Genomic DNA, 12,978 nt, shown 5'->3' on the forward strand with positions numbered 1-12,978 from the left:
ATGGTTCTGGTTGATGGATGTTCATGAAGGACCTGTAGTACAAAGTATATCACTGGATTGAGCTCTCTGTCAACGTGTATTATTAAAGTGCTTTGCTTTGAGCTTGGTTCATTGTTATGCAATTCATTCTTTGTGAAATAAAGATTTTACAGACAACTCTCATGTACAAGGATGTCTGCAAGTATTATCATTTCTATGTACAATGTAAGTAACAGGGAGATAAAAGCATTTTTTGTTTGTTTGAACCAAACATTATTTGTCCATTGACCAAATTTGTTTTGCTTTCACCAGCTTTGAAGGAGATATTATCAAAGAATTGATAGAAAACAGCACAGAAGCTTACTTTCTAGCTCATCAGGCCCAAGCATCATGTTAGGCATTGTCATTACTAAAAACCAATAAATGTCTTCTAATCTGAGGATCAATTCAACATTTTAAAGTGTTTTACTAATGATACTGACAAGCCACCACAAAGATATACTGAGTGCCAATGAAAACGCAACACTTTTGTTTTTCAAAAAAGTCTGATAATTTTTATTTATTTTATATTAGAACTTTGTAAAGTTGGTTGAAAATGACTTTAAAGACAATTGTCGACAACTTTACGGTTGGGTGATTTTTGGAACAAATGCGAAGTAAGGGTTATTTTGAACGGACATAAACCGATTTCACCGCTTTTCAACATACGCACCATTTTCACGATTTTGTCATTTAAAGCTAGGCTAATGTCATGAATTTTCCCGCCCTTATTGTAAGGAAACTGCAATAAACATCTGAGTAAATGCCAGGACTTTCTGACAACCAGCGACATGCAGTTTCGGGCATGATCCAATGAAGCCTTTCACAGCATAGTTTTTTTTTACAATAACCCAAATCATCCACAAATTCAACAAAAATGGATCAGTTAATGATAAGCCACATCCCGGGGTTCAAAAAGCAAGAAACGCTCAGCAAAACCGATACATTTGGTCTTTAACATATCCGATATCGACTCTGATGGATGTCCAAAGGTCACGTGAGTTCAATGGTGGTCACGGTAGATCCTATTGAGCAATTTCAGTAAAGCACCATTTGCGCAGAAATTCAACGGTTAAAGAGGACAATGTGAAACAATTCAAAGGAGAAAAATAACAGGCTTATTTATGTACTAAAAATAAAGAAAAAACGAATATGTAACACACAAACAAACGACAACCACTGAATTACAGGCTCCTTATATCATGTTCTCAGATATCATCTCCAAATTTAAAAAAATCACGAAAAATTGAACCTATTATGTGTTGCTCTCCTAGCTATAAAATGTATTCAAAATCAAAGATGTGGAACATACTCTATCATAATCATTTGGTAACTAATGCAATTAGTGTCTCTTCCATGCCTGTCTTGAACATAAAAACTAAACTAAATATAAAATAAACAATACTCCTAATGCTCCGGTTGGTTGTCATCGTGCAACACAGTTAATAACACATATAGGAAAATCATAGAACTACATTTATCATAAAACACTGTCAAACATCCAAACATACTATCCACACTCATCTGTGTCCACACTTGTTACTTGTATAAATATAATTGTACAAGTAATAACCTGTACAAATTTTGTGGAGAAAAAGATAATAACTTGTACAACTCACTATCTTTCGTATCTTTTGAAATTTATATTGTGTTTGTTTTTCTGTTCTTATTTTCAAGTGTTTATCAGTATTATTTTTGAAATGTTAGAAATTTACAGATGAACGAAGGACGCAAAGTAATAATATAAGCTAACGTGACACTTTGTGCAAATTTAGCTAAACAGCTAGATGCCTCGAAAATACGGACTTCTGGTACAAAGTGACATGGTCGTTAAAAGCAAAAATAAATTGGTACTCCAAATTGAAAATGACTTTAAAGACAATTGTCGACAACTTTACGGTTGGGTGATTTTTGGAACAAATGCGAAGTAAGGGTTATTTTGAACGGACATAAACCGATTTCAGCCACATTCCTATTCAAACATACATCATGACGAAAAATTGCATACATAATATCATACATTGGAAATATAAGTCAAGCCGGATTGATTAAAAAACCTATTTGTTTGCACAAGACAAGGAAGCATGGCATCTTGAATTACACAATAATTTATTTTTTTTGCATTTACATTTGCCTGTTTTACAGCCACCCCGACAGCTATAGTGAACATGACCTAGCCACCACTTAAAGAAAGCAATTGTACAGCTTTTCTGATGTTAACCTCTGTATTCTCTGGTATGTCCAATATCGTCAATTCCTTTCTCTGAATCTTTTCAATTTGATTTCGACTCATGAAACCGATCATAATTCCAACTGTTGTACCTATTTTATATCCATTTTCTGCAATATCAAGCACAACACCTTTGATGTTTTTACAGTCCATCGGCCCACGGTCTACTCTTTGTACTGGTATTATGACACTGTCTCCAATTTCTAAGTCTTTTAATCTTTTTTTGGAAGAAGACAACAGCTCATCGGCCTGTATTTGTTGGCCTGACAGGGCTCGTTTTATCGCACGTATTATTTTGAAATTTGTGTCTGTGTCAACATCAGCTTCAGTGCTCGTACTAGTTAAAACATCAATTTCAGTGTTTTTGTCCAAATTAATGATTTGTACAAGTTATTATCTTTTTCTCCACAAAATTTGTACAGGTTATTACTTGTACAATTATATTTATACAAGTAATAACCTGTATGATGGCATCATACAAGTAATTACTTGTATGAAAATTTTGTACAAGTAATAACCTGTACAAAATAATAACATGTACACGACATATATACTAGTTCAGTGATAATGGACGTCATACTAAACTCCAAAATAAACACAAGAAATTAAAATTAAATCATACAAGACTGACAAAGGCCAGAGGCTCCTGACTGGAGAAAAAATGCGGCGGGGTTAAACATGTTTTTTGATATCTCAACCCTCCCCCTATACCTCTAGCCAATGTAAAAAAGTAACAAGATGCACAGTAAAACTCAGTTCAAGAGAAGGCCGAGTCCGATGTCAGCAGAGGTAACAAAAAAAATTAAACAAAATGACAATAATACATAATAACAACAGACCAAGTCTGACTATGTTACTGACATACCAGCTACATACCTCATTTAAACTGATTGAAATATAATGTCTTCATCATATGAATATCAGGCACAATCCCTCCAGTTAGGGGTTTAGTATTATTTACCATCATAAAATATATGAGAAGAACATAACCCGTGTCATGCCAACAATTGGTTTTTAAAACAATGTGTTTAATTCCGATGCAAAGACCTTATAAGTGAATCAATATTAGAGTCAAATTATGCAATCTTTAATGACCTGATAACAGTATCGTAACTATATCCCTTCGTTATACGACTGTTTAAAGGTTTTGTTAGCTTCTGAGGTGAATACTGACATTTTTGTGATTTGTAAAGAATATTACCATAAAAGATTGGATGTGAAATACCTAAACTTATAAGAAGTATGCATGTTGAGTTATATTTACGAATAATGTCCTTGTACCGATGATAACATTTAGTAAATGTTTTGACTAGTTTGAGATATCGAAAACCCTGGTGTAATAATTTTTCAGTAATACATAAAGGAGAAGGTTCACGAAGAGTTAAAATTTGCCCTAAATTTTAATCTTTATTAAATCCGGCCAAACAATTACAACTTTGAAATAGAAATACTTGTGATAATACTGTGAAGACCAAAATATACGTTTTTGGCACCTTCCTTTCACATTTTTGAAGCTATGAACCCTTAAATATACATTATTTGTATTTTAGGTTAATTTTAGTCCATTTTGTCCAAAATTTCAAATGATTTTAGCATAATTAATATTGGCCGCCATCCACGATCCAAAAAGTTTTTATATTGATGAATTTTATATCACATTTTGGAATCCTTTGGTTACAAAACATTTTGGGTCGTAGTTGGCGGCCAAAATTTTCCTAAAGCTTTAGGTCTGAAAATTGTCCAAAATTATCATAATTTGACAAAATGTCCAAAATAGGCCTAATTTGGAGAGTATCATTTACTTTTATGAAAAGAACTGATTTATTGAGCATTAAGACTTTTGAAATAGACCCATTTACAAACCAAATTATGAACTTTTTAGTGTTTTATGATAGATTTGTTTTTTTAGGCCATTTTTGGCCACAAGTGAACCTTGAGATATATAAACACCGTAAGATGGTGACAAGGGAACGTCACCATCTCAAAATGGATAATTAACGATAGGAAATGAAAAATCATCTCTTTTATTATAAATTTTTGTATTAAGCTTTCCGTTAATGATATAGATATCAAGATCGAGGAAAGGGCAGTGGTCATTGTTAGCATTAGCTTTAGTCAAAGTAAGTTCAACAGGATAATATTTTTTAAAATTCAAAGGTAGATATAGTATCAAAACATGTCCAATTGACATACTTTTTTTGTTTATTGCTACTTAAAAATGACTTAAAGAGTTTGAACATAGGTAGTTGCATTCTGACTTTTTAAATACCCATTTAATTAGGTGTGTGATTTTTTTTTAATGAGAATGTGAGGCATTGTGGTATATAGGGTAGAAACAGATTCAAAATTAATTAGATAACACCATATGCGTTTTAATAAAGATGTCTGATAGAATCTTAAACAAAATCAACACTGGCCGCCGCATCTTTGCGCATGTCCAAAGTGGATATCAGAAGATGTTGTATGCGTATCTGCTTATATATGACCTATTATAATACTTACAAACATAATCAAATCTGATTAAAACAGTTCGTGGATGAAATTTTAATAACGACTTTCCAAATACTTTGTTATATATTTAAAAAACGATCCAGCTGAAGATAAAAATTCATTGTGCTTGTTCTTTTGTAGTTGCATGTTTTCAAAACTATTCCGGTAAAAACATGCCGAACCCTTTTATGCCCGCGTCACACTGTCCCGATTTTTATATACGATGGACACCCGAATGCGAAAATTGTCAGTTCGTACGAAGTTGGTCCCGATCTCTTTAAAATACCAAAAAGTGACCGAAGCAAGTACGATGAATAAAGAAGTCTATACGATGGTGCCGAAATTATATACGACAGCAAAAGATGAACATACGAAGGTAAACCGAAGACGGGTATTTAAGCTTCATATCTCAGCCGAAGCCTACACGATGGATTACGAAGGCTACACGGTGGATTACAAGGCTACACGATGGATGGGTTCGTTGATCCCTTTTATTCAAAAAGAGCTCTTTCCAGGAGAATATCATTATAATATAGACAAAAGGAAGGATGTGGGGAAAGCAACAAATGCGGCAAAATATGACATATAGAAAACAAAATGGTTATGGACGTAACATTCGTGTGACAACAACTCAGACGATACATAAAATATCAGAATAATGAAGAAAAAGTTGGTTTCCCTATATTCGTGTACCTGCAGTGTTGGTGTACAAGGCGCGTTGATGATTTTCATTATGTTACTTGATATCAAAAATTGACAAAAAATAATATTTTACTTGTAAAAGTAAATCCTGAGCCTGTAATAGCTGCTCTTCTCGTTCCATTTGAGTTAATAGAAACAACGCTGTCGCCTTTCTTGTTCTCATAGAATCATATGATATGAGCTTCATGTTTTGTGAACGTCTTTCTTAACTGTCGTATTAGACTGACCAGTGCATATCGCGCATGGCACTTCAAATGTATTTTACCTTCGGGGATTGTTTAACATGTTAAAAAATTTAGAACCCTTCCCGAAGTTGTCCCCGAATGCCCGCGTCACACTGTCCTGATTTTTACGCCGATGGCAACACGATTATGGAAATTTCAAAATCGGGACTTATCGTATCCAGATCGGGCTATTCGTAGTGCCATCTTTAACCATCGTAGAACCATCGGCCACTTTTTCTAGCCTTCGGGGACAACTTCGGGAAGGGTTCTAAATTTTTTAACATGTTAAAAAATCCCCGAAGGTGCGTCCGATGTTGAGGGTTCGTATTGAGTTCGTATCACCATCCTCCCCATCGTAATGTCACCGTGAATGCATCTTTGAACATCGTATTGCATTCGTGTTTCCATCGTTTCCATCGGGCAGTTTTGACATTACGATGTCTACACGAATGAATCACGAAGCTACCCGAAGGTCTTACGATGGCAACACGACTTCATGAAGACCTCGTAATCCCGTCGTGTTTCCATCGAATAAAAGTACGAAGGCGACAAGATGGAACTACGACGGCAATAAATCCAGCTAAATGTAAGTTAATTTTCGCGCTAAAATACATTTAAAGTGCCATACGCGATATAATCAGTCTAATAGGACAGTTAAGAAAGACGTTCACAAAACATGGAGCTCATATCATATGATTCTATGAGAGCAAGAAAGGCGACAGCGTTGTTTCTATTAATTCAAATGGAACAAGAAGAGCAGCTATTACAGGCTCAGGATTTACTTTTACAAGTAAAATATTATTTTTTGTCAATTTTTCATATCAAGTAACATAATGAAAATCATAAACGCGCCTCGTACACCAACACTGCAGGTACACGTATATAGGGAAACCAACTTTTTCTTCATTATTCTGATTTTTTATGTATCGTCTGAGTGTTTGTCACACGAATGTTTACTCTATAACTATTTTGTTTTCTATATGTCATATTTTGCCGCATTTGTTGCTTTCCCCACATCCTTCCTTTTTCTATATTATTATGATATTCTCCTGGAAAGAACTCTTTTTGAATAAAAGGGATCATCAAACCCATTACCTTACCTTTAAGATAGATCAGTAAACATGGGCATAATTATGGGTGAATATTCAGACTAGTGCACACATTTTACAGTTCAAACAAGGCAATGCCGAGCGTGGCATCCTCTCGTATGTAACATATTGGGGACAAATATGGACACTATATTTGTATATGACACATGCAGAAAATGGTTAATTGAATATGCATATTTGATACATAAACAATTTTTTTAGAAATCAACCAAAACATTCAGTAACTGGAAATACCTTTAATATTGTCCTTAGAACCAGCAGGTAAAAAAATTAGCAAACAATGTCCTGTGTATTATGCTATTTCAAGGAGAAAAAAGTCCATCTGCATGAGAGTCAAGTTTTACCCTTCAAGCCCACGGTCTTCCGTCTTATGATTAAACCAGAAATTAAATTTAAAATATAAGATATATTCAATATTGATCAAACAATTTAAAACGCGTGATGCCTTCGGCATATAATTTAAATGCATCGTAAGCTGTACACGACGCGACGTCTTTTAGACATCGTATGGCCATCGCGCCATCATCGTAATCCATCGTGTAGCCTCCGTAATACATCGTGTAGCCTTCGTGATCCATCGTGTAGGCTTCGGCTGAGATATGAAGCTTAAATACCCGTCTTCGGTTAACCTTCGTATGTCCATCTTTTGCTATCGTATATAATTTCGTCACCATCGTATAGACTTCTTTATTCATCGTACTTGCTTCGGTCACTTTTTGGTATTTTAAAGAGATCGGGACCAACTTCGTACGAACTGACAATTTTCGCATTCGGGTATTCATCGTATATAAAAATCGGGGCAGTGTGACGCGGGCATAAGGAATGATAAGTATTTAACAACACTTGTATGTAGCATTACTGGACAAAATGTTTCTTATGCTACTGTAAATTTGAAAAAAAACTAAAAATAACTTTAAGTAAGATAACTTCGATTGATTTTGGGGAATATTTTCGATTATCAAATAAGCTATTTTAACCCAACTTATGTTTCACAAATAGAAAAAAAATGTTGTGATAGGATTACCAAATGAGACAACTATCCGTCAAAGTTCAAATGAAATGGACGTATGCGTTTATAAGAAATCTATGGCTTTCAACAATGAACAAAATCCAGCCGTATTGTCGGCTTTGAAAGGCCCAACATGACACACATATAAATATACATTTATGACACTTCAAATGAAAAATCTAACAGCCTTAGTCTATACAAAACGATTAACGACTAATATGAAGATATGAACCAACAACAACCAGTGAACTACAGCCCCGACTTGTGACAGTCACGTACAAAATGTGGCGAGGTTAAACCTGTTCGAAGCACAACACGAGAACAAAATATGCAAAACAAAATATAAGAACAGCAATTAACAATAACCACTAAATACTGCATCCTTTCTTTGGACAGGAAAATACAGAATGTGACGGGGTTAGCATATTGAAGGCGCCAATCCGCATCTTACATGGGACATTGGTGTAACATATATAGAACAACAAAAGAACGAACTATGAAAAAAAGTAAAAACACAAAAATACTGAACTCCGAGGAAAATTCAAAAAGGAAAGTCCCAAATCAAATGGCAAATTCAAAAGTTCAAACACATCAAACGAATGGATAACAACTTAAACTGTCAAATTCCTGACTTGGTACAGACATTTTCTTATGTAGAAAATGGTGGATTGAACCTGGTTTTATAGCTAGCTAAACCTCTCACTTGTATGACAGTCGCATCAAATTCCATTACATTGTCAACGATGCGTGAACAAAACAAACAGACATAATAGGTAAAAATGTCAAAAATAGGGGTACAGCAGTCAACATTGTGTTATCATCTTAATCATAATAAAAACAACAAATGATTGATTGATTGATTGTTGGTTGCTTTACGTCCAGTGGCAAATATTTCATGCATATTCAGGACGAGAACAAGTTAACAATAAATACAATAGGTAGGTTGTTGTAATAGAGGCCATCCAGGATGATGGTCGGGGAAATTTGGACTACCACTGGAAAATGAGGGTATATTGGATAGGGACAGAAATTTTGCCTTGCAACAGGCGACCTACGGACCCCTCAAAGAGTTGTTGCAAGGGTTCTTAACGTGCAAAGAGCGTAGCACTCTCTTTACACGAGGCATCGGATTTAACGTCCCCCTTCTGACAGGACGTGACTGCGAACTTGATACATCCCGCACAAACAAACGGACGCCCCACTTCGGCAAGCGTTTTACTGCCGGTCGGGAGAAGACCAAGTGACCATATTTCTATACCCCAGTCACCCTTGGGGTTAAAACAACAAATGTAACGAAGAAGCACAAAAAGGCATATATCAACATTAACATCCTCATTTTTCTTATATTATACGATTTTATTTATCTATGTAAAGTCCATCCATAAAGGATGGAAGGTTTTCAGTATTGGTGTAAAATTGCGCGTTTGAAATTCGCACAGGTAGACATAAAATAATTGTGTCGTTCAAAGTATGACGGCATACATACATACAGAGTCAAGTAAAGTAGATATAACAAAAAACATACTTAACAGTAAAAGTAATAATAATAAATAAAATAATTGTGTGGTTCAAAGTATGACGGGATACATAAGTACAGAGTCACGTCAAATATATATCACAAAAAATTGACTTAACAGAAAAAGCAGTATTAAAAAATAATAGTTTTTTCATTCAAAGTATGACAAGATACATAAGTAAAAGTAATATAAATAAATAAAATAATTTTGTCGTTCAAAGTATGATGGTATACATAAGCGCAGAGTCACGTCAAATGAATATCTAAAAAAACTGACTTAACAGTAAAAGTAATATTAATAAAGACAAATAAAATAATAATATTATCAGATTATTACATGGCATTTTTCATATCGCATGTATTATCAGCCCTAGGTTCAATATCAGCCCAAGAGCCGCATGGCTCGAGGGCTGATAATACATGCGATATGAAAAATGACATGTTATGATCTTTTTATCATATGCTTCAACAATGGAGAAAAATAACAGATTCATATATTGATCCTACGTGGTTCCCAAATAGAATTTCAAAGAGTGAAAAGTTCACCGGACGTCGGACCCCACATTTAGTACATTCGATATGAAATCTTTCTATCATATGCCTCAACAGAGAAGAAACATATTTTAATATGGCCGAATCAACAAAAATATACATAATGAACACTGTTTGGAAAAGTCAACTTTTTGAAAGTAACTTTCTAAATTATGTTTGAAACTTTTAAAAATGCATTTATTTAATAATTTGTTTGTTAGTTTTTTGTTGTTGTTTTTTTTTTGTGTTTTTTTTTTTTATTATTTTACACAATATACTTTCCAGTATTCAAATAATTGTTTTGTTCACTACTTTGTAATGTTTTCATAGAAAACGTAGCATTGAGGTGTATTTTCCGGAATTTGCCGAGTATCACCGGAATGCCATGCGATAACGTTACGGAAAGGCATGTGATAACAATCGAAGCATGTGATAAACTTTTCATATCAGCCCGCTAAGCACCAATTCGAAAAAATATGGAATTTACGTTAATTTAATGCTATTATCATATAGTAAAAATCATATGTTATTTAGTCTAAGTATATGATAAAACACGTTATTAAGATGATAACCAACGTCAGTACGCGAAATCTATACTTCAAGACCATCTTGTATTATTTGTGAAGTTGATACGGAATATTTATCAACAAGTTCTTGTTACCTTCCGATGAACTTTTTCAGAAAAAGGACGAGACGTTCTTTGGCATTCCCCTGTTTCGTCAACTTTCTGCTCAGTCACTGGTGACGTTTTACAAAGTCTGAGTAGGAGCTGCAAGCTCTTGAATACCGAATAAGTTGGGAAATGTATATTCCATATGCAGGTGAAGTTGGTATATTGCTACTAAGGTTGGGGAAATTGATAATTTCAAAATTAAAATCGTCTCGTTTGTCATAGATTCTGGTACTGAGATGACTGTGTATGTCAAATTCGAGGTATAAGTCTAAAAATGAGGCGGATGAAGCAGTGTATGTTGTCTCTTTAATTTCTAGTTCTGGTGGATATATTAATGGAACCCAATCAGAAAAGTTCGGATTGTTAATGAAAAGAACATCATCAATATATCTGAAAGTGAAACTAAATAACCTGGTTTCTTTGATCTTCTTGTTTTTGACAAGTGTCTGAAGGAACTCCGATTCATATGAAAATAAGAAGAGGTCGGCAAGGAGAGGCGCACAGTTCTTTCCCATAGGAATGCCGACAATCTGTTGAAAAAGTCTACCTCCAAATTCAACAAATATGTTGTCAATGAGAAAATCCAGCATACTGATCACTTGTTCCTCTGTGTAGCATGTTTTACCTTTTTGTTCCCTATTAACAAAATATGCCTTATGGTATCCCAATGAAAGTGATAAATTTATAACGTATGCTACCATTTTTATGATGAAAAGCATTGTGGATTATTTCTTTTAGGCGGTTTTTCAATTTCACATGGGGAATGGTGGTATACAAGTTTGAAAAATCAAAAGTTTTGATAGAACTAATTTCAGAAAAAGACCGAGATTTAAAATTATCTAGAAGTTCTTTAGCGTTTTTAAGAATCCACTTAAGGTTAATACCACTACGCGAGTAAACAGTTTCAGAGTATATCTGAAGACCCTCTTTCACTGCAGACAGAATTTTAGTCAATCTAATGGACAATTCTTTAGTGGAACATGCAGATGAGCCGGCAATGTACCGTTGTTTGTACGGAATTTTGTGAAGTTTAGGTATCCAATACAAACAAGGTCAGTTCTCCGATTTGTTATTCGATGTAATGTTCATTGAAGCCATGAAGGACTTATGATTCGCCAAAATCTCATCCTTATTAAATGATATGTTTTTGTAGTGGGATTACCTGTGTGCTTATTTATTCCTAATTCTTTTACAAGACACTCGTAGTAATACTATCTAAAGACAATATTATTTGAAGCTTTGTCCGCAGGAACAACAACATACTTATCTTGAAGAGATGATAGACATTTTACAGCCTCTTTGTCACTGAAAACGGACTTATGTCGATCATTCACACAGTTTTTCAACTTATGAATGCGATGTTTTATCAGAGACCTGATTGTTTTGACCCATTCTGACAAAGTGTCCAGTTGAACTTCTTCTCGTTTAGCCCATGCTCTGGCGTACTCCTGAATGGAATTCGTAATTACTTTGAAGTTATGGTTCCAATTGATGTGTTGGGGTTCTCTGAACGTAGGACCATGAGAAATCACCTTTCGGAGATTTTCATATTGAATTATGTTTAGATCCCCAGTAATAACATGGCCAGAGGGGCTGTAATTGTAAGGCGAGTGGGAACAGTCACATGTCAGAGGATTTTTAGGTATTGTTCTAAATCAAAGTCCTGTAATGCTTGTTTATAGTTAAATATTTTGGGTGCAATGGTTTTGGTGTAACTATAGGACACAATAGGAACAGACTGATTTTGAAAATAAATAGGAATTTTAGATGTTACCTCCTTGTGATATAGAACGTTGCTGATGTTGATTGCATCAATTCCTCTATTGGTAAAGTAAACAGGAAAGAATTTCCTCTTTTCCTTATGTAAAGGTTCCGATCTTACTGGTTAAAAAAAAGACGGAAAAGAGCTACATAACAAATTATACTGACAAGTCTGTATATTGGAGAAAATGTATTATGCATCCTTTGTCAAGTGCATAATCTCTCAAACATTTAAGAAAATTAACAGGCAGTGATAAAAGAATAGTTCTAATGTAATGTAACCCTAGCGGATGATGAAGATGAGAAAGAAGGTCAAAAAAGCTTCCAAAGGGCGATCTAGATTTGGAAGACTTTTTTACATTAGTCCGATGGTAAGGTTTTTGCCCATGACTACGAAGGTTTCGTGAGGTAGTATTAAATGAACTCATTACATTAACATCACTGCAGGCTGGACTTGACAAATTTCCCACTCCTTTGACAGTATCATTGCAACCATATGGCATTGCAGTACCTAGTTCCCTTATCCAGAAATTTTCTCTATCTTTTCGGAAAGGAGTACTAAGTACAGGGCTATTTGTGTGGTGATAAATTTTCTCGATATATATATGTTGGAAAAAGGAACGTCGTCAGTATTTTTAATAATTCAAGTCTCGTTATTTGGAGAATTTCGATTAAATGGCAGATATGCTAAACTTTTTCATAGTCATTTATTGTT

The sequence above is a fragment of the Mytilus galloprovincialis genome, chromosome 3 (assembly GCF_965363235.1).
Source record: "Mytilus galloprovincialis chromosome 3, xbMytGall1.hap1.1, whole genome shotgun sequence".
NCBI lineage: Eukaryota > Metazoa > Mollusca > Bivalvia > Mytilida > Mytilidae > Mytilus > Mytilus galloprovincialis.